Below are 11,726 nucleotides of genomic sequence, written 5' to 3' on the forward strand. Positions count from 1 at the left end.
GCCCAGAAGGCAGTAAATGCAGGCACAGGTCTCAACGATGCTTGAAAGAAAAAAAAAAAAAAAAGGTTGCAACAAACATCATCACCTGCAAAGTTGTTGACACCCTATTTACATATATGATAATGTCTTCTCATACGTGACTCAGCCATGGTCATACTGTGCGTGCACGCCAGAAATAGGCCCTGCAGATGCCTTGACCCAGGCGTTCACCACAAGGACAAGTTTATTAATTATGAGGGTGTTGCTTCCTACCGCCCTGTTCCAGCCCCACATCGCTGCACAGAAGCTCATACAGACGCAGGTTGTCTGTAAAACCATGAATGAAATGCATTCCCTGGTCCTCAGAAAGGCCATCTTTGGTGCAATAGCTGTAGACTATGCAGACGCCCTAGGGGGTTGTTCAGCCATTTACCCAAACCGAGCGCACTCGCTTGAACATATTTGCTCACTCCACTCCTCCAGTCCCAGTGGAAATTTTGGAAGATAACAGAGTGGAGTGGAAGCCAGCCCAATTTGTTTGTTGGAAGGGCTCCCTTATCAGTGTGTTGAAATAGCTAACAGGCAGGCTCTAATAAGTAGGCTCTGGGACTGGGGATTCAAGCTGGATGAAAATCATCTGCCTCCTCTTCAGGACAGTCAAATCTGAACGGCACATAAAAGGCACTGCTTCAAGATCCAACAGATAAAATAAAGAATATACTTTGTCTTCCTTGGCCAAAAGTTCCTCTCTCACATGCTGTTGCACAATATGCTATGCTCGGAGAATATGCGCCCATATGGTATCTGGGCACATCTCTAAACTTTCTTACCATTTTTTAACTTCACTTTTTTAATTTTTAATGTTTATTATTCTTTAAAGAAGGTTCTCGCTGTGATGGCTGAGGAAAAAGCCTCATCTGGAAAGAGAGGTATTGCCATGGCTCACATGCAGGCTGCGTGTAGAAATTCAATTTGCAAACAGCTGCAGAGGTTTGAAGCATGTGTGCCCTGCTGTTCTCTTCTCAAGCTGTTTATCATGGTCCCTGGGGCATTGATTACTACCCCCTAGCTCTCCCAGCTGTTTGCTGGTGTGCTCCCTAACCCACTTCAAGCAAAACCAGCTGAGATAGTTCAAACAGTCTGAATAGGTGCTATGAGCTAACTCAGTTGCTTGTGCCTGAAGTGGGTGAGGGAGCACTCAAACAAACTGCTTTGTTAGCAGAAGTGAGGGGAGGGGTAAAGCACAGTAACATCTTGAGCTGTTCCAGCTGGATCCAGAAGAGGACATCTGTCCATAGCCTAAGTAACATAGAGATAAGTCCATGGAGGACCCAGAACAAAAACTGTGCCATAAAACTATGATAACACACATCAGTTAGTGATCTTACCCAGCAGCAATGACTAATGTGAGAACATTCATCTGTCCGGGTGATACATTAGAACTCAAATAGCTAATGACTATTTAAATGAAAATAATGGTAAGCAATTCCTCAGGTAGAGGAGGAAGGAGGAGACACCTGATCTATATAGCTTAGTGATTGATAAAGTCTTCTTCATCATTTGAGGTATGTCGTGGTTTCTCCTCAAAACAAAACCATTATTATTTGTAGTTTCATGTTCTTAGCCAACAGGGATCATTACATCCTTCCACCTTTTGCACAGTATAGGCCACAACAGTTTGTGCCAAGTTTAAGCTATACTGAAAGGGAAATAAGACATCCAAGAAACTTAAGCGGTCTCAGTTTTATTATCTGCAGAGCCTACCATGAGTTACACGATTGAAGATCCTTTAGATCAGTTTGACTACACCCCTTTTCACCGCAGCATCCAAATGCCTTTGAGGAACATGTTAAGTGATGTGGCTAATATCTGCCCTTCTTTCATTTCATTCTCAAAGGGAGAACTGCGTAGGCAGCAGACGGTTGTTTTTTGTTTTAGGATTTTTATTTTAAAGTGTTGATGCTCTTCTATGTTAACAATAAAGAAGGTAATCTGAAGAAGTAGAAGGTGTTGAAGTTTTGATAACCCTTAACTCCTGTGAGATTAATTCAACAGCAACAGGGCAGCCCTCAAGAAACTTTTCAGATAACTGAAACAGTGAGCCTGAGCTCAGCTGTGAAAAGTCAGTGTGGAAGAGGAGGGTGGTTTTGATGCACTTGCACTAGCTTTGTGTTATTAAGATGAACTGCACATTGTGTTCTAAATCATGCATCTTAAAGGCTGATAGTGTCATATCCAGATATATCACATTGCTATTTTGGAGAAGGGGTAATGGAAACCCAGCTTCAGTTACATATGCAATCTGCCAGGAGGAGACAGGGTTCCTAAACAAAATGCATGCAAAAGCTCAGAGTCCAGGGACACTGCCAAATTAATTAACAAGTTAACTAATTGTGTTTGCCTACCCTCAAATAAACGAGGCTACAAATAAGATTTTCTTTGCTTACATAACCTCTCCCCCTGCTTGAGATCAGCTTAAGTCAGCTCTTCTTCACTGCTGATCTGATCTGTAAAAGCACCAGGCTAACGTGGTGGTACTGATAAGACCTGAGATCTAAAGGATGACACTGCTGGCACTTAAGTTCACATTGCCTGAACAGCTTTCCTTCAGCCTATATGTTTGTGATGAATCCTAGTTGAAGGGATAGTTCTGTTGACCCCATCACTGCTTTTTTTTGGTGGAAACCTTCACAGAGGCTCCCCGGGAACTTTCTCCTGCACCCCACAGTGATGTCTGTAGTATCGTGAATCAAGTAATGTGAGGGTGAGAGAGCACTATCGGCACATCCCCAAAAGGTTCTCTTCTATCCAGCCATCATCCCTCACCGAAAATAATTTCAGCTATGTATTTTTTTAGAGGCACTTCAAAATCTAAAACTTCAATCTCTAAATGAATGGCTGGTCAGCATTGTTCCTCTAGACCTTGATTTTGGGCAAGTAGCAGAGAACTGTTATCAGATCATAGCCTGTGAATTGTTTTTGAGTTAGATACACCACACCCTCTCTTTTTGCCCATCTGATCAGCCAAAAACTGTGCTTACATATTATTCACAAATACATAATTACAGTATGCACTTGTTTGTTTTTTTTCTAACTAGCAAAAATGATAACAGCATGAAAAAAGACTCACTTCAGAAGCTCTAAAAGTAACAGCATGAAAGACAGGTCTTTAATCCTCTGATCATCTCAGACATGAGGGCAGTTTAAGGGCAGCTGTTATGCAGTTGTCATCATACAATCACTAGGAAAGGTCACCAAGTAATGGTGTTCACACACTAGAAATCACAGAAGTATTACTCAATCACTGGGAAGTAAATTGCTGGAGAGTCTGAGTTTTTCCCTCAGCTGCAGCCAAAGAAAAAGGAGGGGAAAAAAAAAAAAGAAAGAAAGAAAAAAAAAAAAAAAGAAAAGAAAAGGGGGCAGGGAGAAGAAGCAACACAGCACAAATTATTCTTACAAAGATGTACCTGTAGAGCACTCATTACCCTATTGTATATCCTTTATATCTACATAGGCCTTTAACAGCTACTTCTAAGACCATCTGTAATTTAAAGCACATGAATAGTCCCACTAAAAACAAAATTATCCATATCCCTAAACTTATACACCATGTAAGTAACTGGAAATTGGGGCCTAAACAAGCTTGAATTTTTACCAGACAGTTGACCTGAATATATTGTGGCAAAAAGCCACACGTTGCTTGTGTAATCAGAACAAAAAGTACTTGCTATCTTTAAATTATATTGGGGTCTTCTGTTATGACAAGTTAAAAGAGAGCCCGTGGTTTGGTTGAGGGGGGACAGAGTTGTACCTCCTTTGTAGAACAGGTGACTTATGTGCGTGTCCTTCCCAGTGGCTGTGGGATCCTTTAATTGCCCCATAGGCATATGGGGGAACATTGCCATTTAAGCACCAGCCTGCTCAGAAGAGGTTTTTGTACCCCAGGTAGAATTTTTCTGTGCTTCCCAGGTTTCTAGCCCATCTTCTGTTTCTGCTTTTTTCATGCTAGGGTTGAACAGAATAACAACCCAGTATTCCCACTGAGATTACATTCCCAGCCATGGCTTTACCAACCGCTTCCTACCTTCTTCTTTGTATAAACCACTCTAGATTTACTACTGGTGTATTTTCATAAACTGTGCACAGTGATTTCCTACCTCTCTTTCCCAAATGGCTACTGTTAATTTAGATCTACTCAGAAACATTTTGGATTCTATCTAATCTATTTTCTATTTATACCACATTCATCACCATGGTAGCTGAATGCCTTAGAAAGTCTCTTTGAGGTAGAGGCTACGCAAAGCTTATTTTAAACCACTCCAATTCTTTGCCTTTAAAATCGAGTTCTAACAACTTCAGTTTACCCCAGCTGAGAAATTACCCTTCTGCTCTTTGCAAGTAACAGTCTGAAACTTGAAACCAGTCCAGCATGACCTGGGACCCAGTTTTAGCTGGGAATATCAACCACAGTAACTCTGACAACTATTTTAATAACACCCTTTTATTTAGTTAGCTTTCCTGCTCTAAGAGAAACGTTATGATACAACATTCATAATTAATGAAAGCAGTAGTTCATCAAACTCAAGCAAAGCAAGGAGAATTCTAGTAAATTCTTGTGTTCACTTTCATATCTTTTCATGTCTACTTTGAAATCGGGTTATTAACTGTGGTAAAACTCTGAATATGTATGTGTATATGTATAAACACAATATGTATGACAAAACTGCATTACATGCTTTTAAAAACTAATACAACATTTTGTTCGATATACTCAACTTTATGATGCTGCATCATGGAGCTTGCCATATATCACACCTCTAATTTTAGAAATAATACACCAGAAGCTGTGGTTTTACATCAGGGGATTTTACCTCAGCACTTCTGAAGAAACCTGGAAAACAGGAGAAGGTCTAGCCAGTACCCAGGGAACATCTGAATTACTCTACTCATCCCTATCTTCCTAAACAATGCCAGTGATACACTTACAAATTGCAAATTTTAGGGGAAAAAAGAAGACTGCCCATAATGAACATGGGAATAGCATGAAATTAGCTGTATCTTTCTAGTTCCTATATTAATTGTAGTGTTCACCTCCAAATTCCATCTTCGAGTTTTCAATTTGGTGTTCTTAGGAAAAAAGCTTGTATTATCTCTCTGATAGATGCAGATAATCTTTATCTGCTTGACAACAGATGCATTACAGCAGGTTCCCAAAATGGCAATTCCACCTAGACGGACACACACGCTAAAAAGATGGATTCAAACTCCCCCAGGAGTACACCAGGATGCAAACAATAACCCAGCTCCGCGCGATATAAAACCACCCCCACTAGGAGAAGTGCATCATTCAAAAACGACTACACAAATATGTGCAAAACTTCCTGAGAGTTCCCACCCTTCAAATTGCCGGCAGGTTCAACTAACCCACGATTACACTAGCTTGGGAGCTGCCAATCTCGTCTCCTGTGCACTGAATAGAATGTTTTCTCTTCTTACTGAGTCATTACCATATCAATCAAATGTTGTTTTTTTTTTCATGGAGTTTTTATCAAATCTCAAATATGCTCATGTTCTGTGGCTTGGTGAGTTTCCCACAACATTCTGCTCACAAAGCATAGATCTGCTTGTCACAGCAATGCCATATGAGACCTCATCTGAGGCCCAGAAGAGCTGTTGGTAATACAGAACCGATTTCTTCATAAAGACCATGAAGCAAACAAGAGATCACAATGGTCTGATTTGAGCCAATCTCGCCATCCTCCAGCCCAGCCTACCTCCGCAGACATGTCAGTTAGACTAGTTTGGACAGGCAAATCGGTTTGTTGTTTGTTTTGTTTTTTTAATACATCAAGTGAGTCAACACATCAACAAAGCAGCAACATATTTTTCCAGTTACTAAATGCATTTGTTACTCAGCCAAACCAGAGGTATCAAGAAGCCTCTCTGTGGAGACAAAGTCTTTGGTTCACCGAGCCACCACAAGAACCCTCATGCACAACACAAACATCATTTTGATCTGATCGGGCTTTACAAAAATATTTATTAGAGCTATATATAGCTGTCCAAAATCATGAAGATCCAAGGTACACGTGACTGGACCTACCCAAGAGGCTCCTTTAAAAGCAGCACACCTTTCCTCGTCTCCTAACCCCCTGCTGTTTTTATCAGATATCTTTCCAAGTCTGTGTTTAACTATCCAAGCAGCAGAACTGATGGGGTTTGGGTTTTTTCTTTTTCTTTTTTTTTTTTTTAAAAAAAAGGCTTTTGGGGAAAATTGTGTGAATACTTCAGGTTGCAACAAGTCACGCACCAGAAGGGCTCTGAGGCTGGTACTGGCCACACAGTACTTTGAGGTGGGAGCCCAGCCTTCCACAGAGGCCAGGGGCTAATTCTCTTCAGTAGTATGAAAACATTAGAATATATTTTTTTCTGCCAACAGAGGAACGGGTCATTTCCTCCAACAAAGGCCTTTCCACAAAAAGATTCACAAAAACTGGAGCTGGATCTTACTTCTACCTTAAGCAAATAAATTTTGGGGAGTAGTTGCTGATGAAAGCTGATGAAGAATCCCTAAAATCTCTAGTTGGACTTAACTCAGAGCAAGTACTCTTCCATTTAGCAGTAAAAATGCAGACTAAGGGGTGTTGTTTTGACTTGCAGTTCATAAGTCCAACATCAAACAGCTGCCACCTACTGCAGAGCATTCACAACTCTGGTAGTTCTCCTGTTGACAACTGTCCACTGATTTACCCCTTTTTGCTTTTGTACCTCAAACACCATAAAGATTTATTCTCACCTTATTTTTCTAAGTTATACAAGCCCAGTCATCACCTAAATTTAATATGTGTCTATATGAGATATCAAAGAAAACCCATCTTCCCAAAGTAGTGTTTTCATCTTCTGCTATATGGAAAATCTAATTTTCTCAAACACTCTCCTCTAACCTCCCATATCTCCACTAATGCTTCCATGTATTCAGCTCCACTTTTTTTCATGGATTGCTATACATATCTACTAACGGACAAATTAGGATGTTTCCATAAATGTCAGAATTTTGCTAATGAATTATGAAATGTTTCGGTACTAATTCTTTATGAAGCCCAAATGCCCTGGTTCAGGTCTCCTATATCTTAACTTCAGCATTTGTGAAAACAAAGACTTTCAGATCCATGGACCCCTGGTTTCACACAATGCCTTCACATACACCATGGAACAACAGGTCTGTGCTGCACCTGGAAAGAAAAAGAAAAAAATAATAATAATTAAAACAAACAAACAAACAAACAAACAAACAATTGCAGCACCTGTAAACATTTGCAAACTGTTCCTGTCCTGCGTATCTCAGCTCTAGGCAGCAGCGTCAACACGGCAGCTTGGATCGGGATGTGGGTGATTAACCGAGTGGGTGGCACTTCCTGTGATCTCTTCACTCTGCTTGTTGCCCAAGCAAAGCAGATGAAAGCCAAATGAAACGTATTCGCCCCTGCTACGAGCAGACCCCCAGCGGAGGTAGACACGCGTGGCCACTCAACTGCTGGGTGAGTCTTTGCATACCAAACCTCCCCCTGCCTAAAACCCCACTCTGACAAACGTCAAGGCTTGTAGCAACTCCGTGGAGTAGCTAAGGAAGAAACACTTCTCTGGAACTTGTGTGGGTGCTGCGACTTGCTTCAGATATGTTTTGTTTTTGTGTTGTTTTTTTTTCTTCCTTCATAAATTTAGCTATCATTACAGTAGCTGAGACTATCACATGATGGGGTTGAAAATAAGAAAGGCTATCAGTAGATGCAAGCAGTGAGGTGAAGATGCAGTACTAATAATCTCAAACTCTGACAACTAGAAAGTGGATATCACACGCAGACAAAATAAGCAGATGCAATCAAGCAGCTGTACCCTGTACAATAGAGCAAGCCTTCCATCTTATCTACTTGTTGCAGACCCACTATTACTTTTCCACTCAGCCAGGCATTATAGCTCTCTCAGGAAAGATATGGAATTGGCACGAAAAAAAAAATAGGAAAGAAAAATGTTTCTTAGGCTTTGAAAAATGTATCTGCTTCACGGCTTTACAGATGAAACATGAGATTAATGTAACTCGGGAGCTCAGCGTTACAGAGGGTGGGGCAATAGTTTAAAGATTATCCAGCAGTCACAATCTGCCCAGCACACAACAGAAACACAGCCACTGCCTCATCACTTTGTAAATCCTTACTTTCTAAAGACAAAGTCGGGGCTGATCTCTGTGCATCACACCCCTCCTTTCCCTGCCCCCAGCCATTCCTGCTGGAATGAAAAAAAAAAAACATAACTCAAAGGACTTGCTCCGTATTGTATTGTACTTCTCTAACACAAATCAATCTGGAAAAAAAAAAAAAAAAAAAAATCTGCCTAATTTAATAGCTAGAAGGCCAGATCCTCCACACCTACATCAGCAGCAAATCCCAACTTAGCCAATTTGGAGATGCTCTCAGATAGTGATTCAAATCACTCACCACAGTATCAAATAGTTATCAGAGGAACTAAAATAAATATTAAATAAAAACAAAATCAGCTGTTGTCATCAGTTTGGAATACAAACTTACCTAGGGCTGGAACAGAAGTAGCGTGCAGAGCCCCTCACACTGTCTCCAACTTGCTGTGAAACTTTCTTACTCCCTGCAAAACCCATCTTTGTATATCTGAGTGAGTCTTACACAGGCGCTCGCTGGAAAAGATGATAATCTTCTGTATCATAACTGAGGAGGAGGTTTATAGCACCCTCCTAAGATATGAAAGACCCAGATTCCTCTTTGCCCCCTCCTCCCACATCTCAGCAAGACCTTCCAGTCATCAGAAGACAAGCGCTCAGCCCCCATCCCATACGTTTACTACAGTGGGGCACTGAGCTGCTAAGAAAGCAGCATTCAATGGGCCACTGAGAAAATAAGCGTGAATCTGACTCCTTACTCATCAATAGTAAGACCTCTGGAAGGCAGGAAGCTGATTCTCACTCGGGGACTACTTGCATTTTTCCATTTACAAGCCTACCTTTCATTACCTACCTTCCTTGAGCTCAGTACTCCTGACGTGTAAGGGACAGAAACACCCACTGGGCAGTCCCAATCCAGCACCTGGTCTCAGGTACATCTTCATCCATCACTTCCCCTTGGGTAGCACAAGGACTTCTTCCTCAGACCTCCTCATCCCGTGGGCTCATTACAGACAGAAGGAAAGGTATTGCCTCAGCCCCTCTGAAATGCCCTCTCAGCTGTCCTCACTGACTACCTGGAGACTCCCAGCACTTGGGGTCACCACCTGATGGCCAGGACTTGGTCAGAAAGCATTATTTCACCCTGAAGCAGCAGGGTATGCTCCAGTGTGACCCTTGGTCTTGTTTTACAAAGTACTCATGCGACCTCAGATCCTCAGAGCAACTTTAGAAGTTCCTCACTGAAAGGGCTCTGTGTAGCCTCCACTTATTTTTTCAGGCCTAGAGGTACACAACACTGAAAAATAAAAGAAACATATTTCAATATTGATATACACATAAATGTAATGATAATATTTAACATACAACAGAAGTTTTTTGAGTACAGTTAAGGTACTCCTGAACCAAGGAGACATTTCCCTTTACGTAGATGTTTCTCTAATCGTCTCTTGGTTTCTCTTAGCAGTGCTTTTGAGCAGTTCCTCTTTTTGGAGGTAACAAGGTTCAAACCACGCAGGGCTTCGCTACTTTAAACCTGTTATTTTAAATTGAACTACATGCCAAAGAGACAAGCATCTAAAAGGTCTTGACAGGGTGCTTTGTTCTAATTCCCCCTTCAATTCACATCCCAGCCCCCAAAATTAAGGAGCCCAGTGCTAAAGGCCGTGAGGTGATTTCGTCTCCAAGCAACCTGCAGTGGGGCAGCCTTGTGTCCATGCAGGTGACAGGAAGAAGTAATCACAAGAAGGAAATGTCACCATGGCCTGAGGAGCATTATTTTGAGTGGCTCTGTCTAGTTTAGGAGTCCCTGCAGCATTCCTCACTGTGCCCCCAGCAGATAGACCAGGCCAGGGAGCTGAGCTGGCTAGCCCCGTTTCTTCTTTGTGAGCCAGGATTGTTTTCAGCCAGATCAGCTCTCCCCTTGCACTTCACCACATGTCCAAATGCTTGTGCCAGGGCAGCAGAAGGAGGACAAAGGGGGAAGGATGGAGCAGCTGGCCAGAGGAAGAGGTGAGAGAGCAGAAGGGATAGGCGCAGCAGGCCTGAGGCCCTAAAAAAAATTAATACCTCACTAGGATCGGGTATTTTTAGGGTTCCCCTGTGAGGGTGGTCCTTCCTCTGCCCTATCCCAGCACTGCTTCACTGGATAAAGCTTTGTCTGCTGGTGGGTGTCTAATTCATTGCAGTGGGGATCTACCACTGAGCTGCACGCACTGGTTTCCAGCAGCAGCACGGCCTGCTAACAGAAGGAGGGTTTCAGGCAAGCCCTGCCAGCATCTCCTCCAGCGTGTCAGCCTTTGGGCCTTTGTATGTCTCTGACTTTGTCTTAGGGCACTAAACAGCATCTCACCTAAAGCAACACTGAAGGCAGGCGTCCTGTTGCCTGCAGATTTCACACAGCCTACAGCGCAATCAGAGAACCTGCGAGCTACTCGGATATATTTAGAATCCCACGTTGTCGTTACTTTCATCCTACAAAAAAGGAAGGAAAAAAAAAAAAAAAAAGAAGAAGCAGATGATAAATGCACAGCTGGAGAATGTCAGCAGTCACCTCGGCACCGACTGCGCCTGATGCACCTGTTGTTTAACTGAAAAAGAGTGGATAACCCAGAGAAAAAGAAAATCAAAATTTCTCTCTCTTGCTGTGGTCAACACACGGCTGCTGCTGTGAAGACAGCAATATTATAATCCACCAGCCACCATTTTCTGGGCCAGATCCTGAGGATTTGCTGCCACTGAGGAGCCAGCGTGCCAGTGGAAAGGACACCAGCATGAACGAAAATAACTGCATGTAATAAAATAGCTGCACATCCATGGAGCACACAGCCACTACCTGGCTTGACATGCCCCACAGGCAAGGCACAGAAAGACAACGTGCCATGAGGACAAGAGAGATGGGCCATAAAAAGTGATAAAAAGATGTAAGAAAGCAGCGACACAGGAGTCCATCCAGCCATAAAAAGGTCAACGCATAGTCATGTGCAAACAGAGATGCTCATAATTAATGATTTAAATCACTTTTGTTGGCTAATTACCTTGCATTGTGAAATGTGATATTTTTTTCCAAGACAGGGTCCCAAGAGAAAGAGGAAAACATTGAAGATGCAGATAAAGGTGGAACTCTGCCTCCAGAAGATGCTTCCACAATTGATCAAACTTATCAGGACTGCTTCCTTTTCATTCTCCAAGTCACTAATTTATGTCTGCATTAAAACATTTGCAGAGCTGCTTGCAAGGAAAGCAAGCTGACCTACTTGTGTTCCCTTTCACTGTTCCTGAGACTCATCATCTACCCAGCGTTGTTTAAATCCTCAGAGACACTTCATTTCTCAAGAAGTTGGAGAACACTTGCTTATAAACACTTTTAATTATAATAATGGGTAAAATTACCCAGTTCATACTATTTTTTACCTCTATGCTATCTTTCAATTTAATTTTGAGGGTGGAGGCTTCACTAGCGAAGATTTCTGCTTGTCAGGGCTTTGGTTGCCAAGAGCAAGAGGTAAAGGGGAATGGAGGGAAAGAGTTTGGATATTTTTAGTTCTTTTTAAAGGAACTA

At 42.1% G+C, this 11,726-nt stretch overlaps 1 long non-coding RNA gene across 1 annotated transcript; it reads right to left on the minus strand.

Moving 5' to 3' along the window:
- Positions 1-4,649: 4,649 nt before the first annotated feature.
- Positions 4,650-10,658, minus strand: LOC140001639 (uncharacterized). The gene is made up of 3 exons (XR_011807115.1): positions 9,021-10,658; positions 8,562-8,683; positions 4,650-7,211 (listed from the first exon to the last, which is right to left on the minus strand). It is a non-coding gene; the product is annotated as an uncharacterized lncRNA (long non-coding RNA).
- Between the last annotated feature and the right edge of the window lie 1,068 nt (positions 10,659-11,726).

This window comes from Anas platyrhynchos, chromosome 2 (genome assembly GCF_047663525.1).
Source record: "Anas platyrhynchos isolate ZD024472 breed Pekin duck chromosome 2, IASCAAS_PekinDuck_T2T, whole genome shotgun sequence".
Taxonomy (NCBI): domain Eukaryota; kingdom Metazoa; phylum Chordata; class Aves; order Anseriformes; family Anatidae; genus Anas; species Anas platyrhynchos.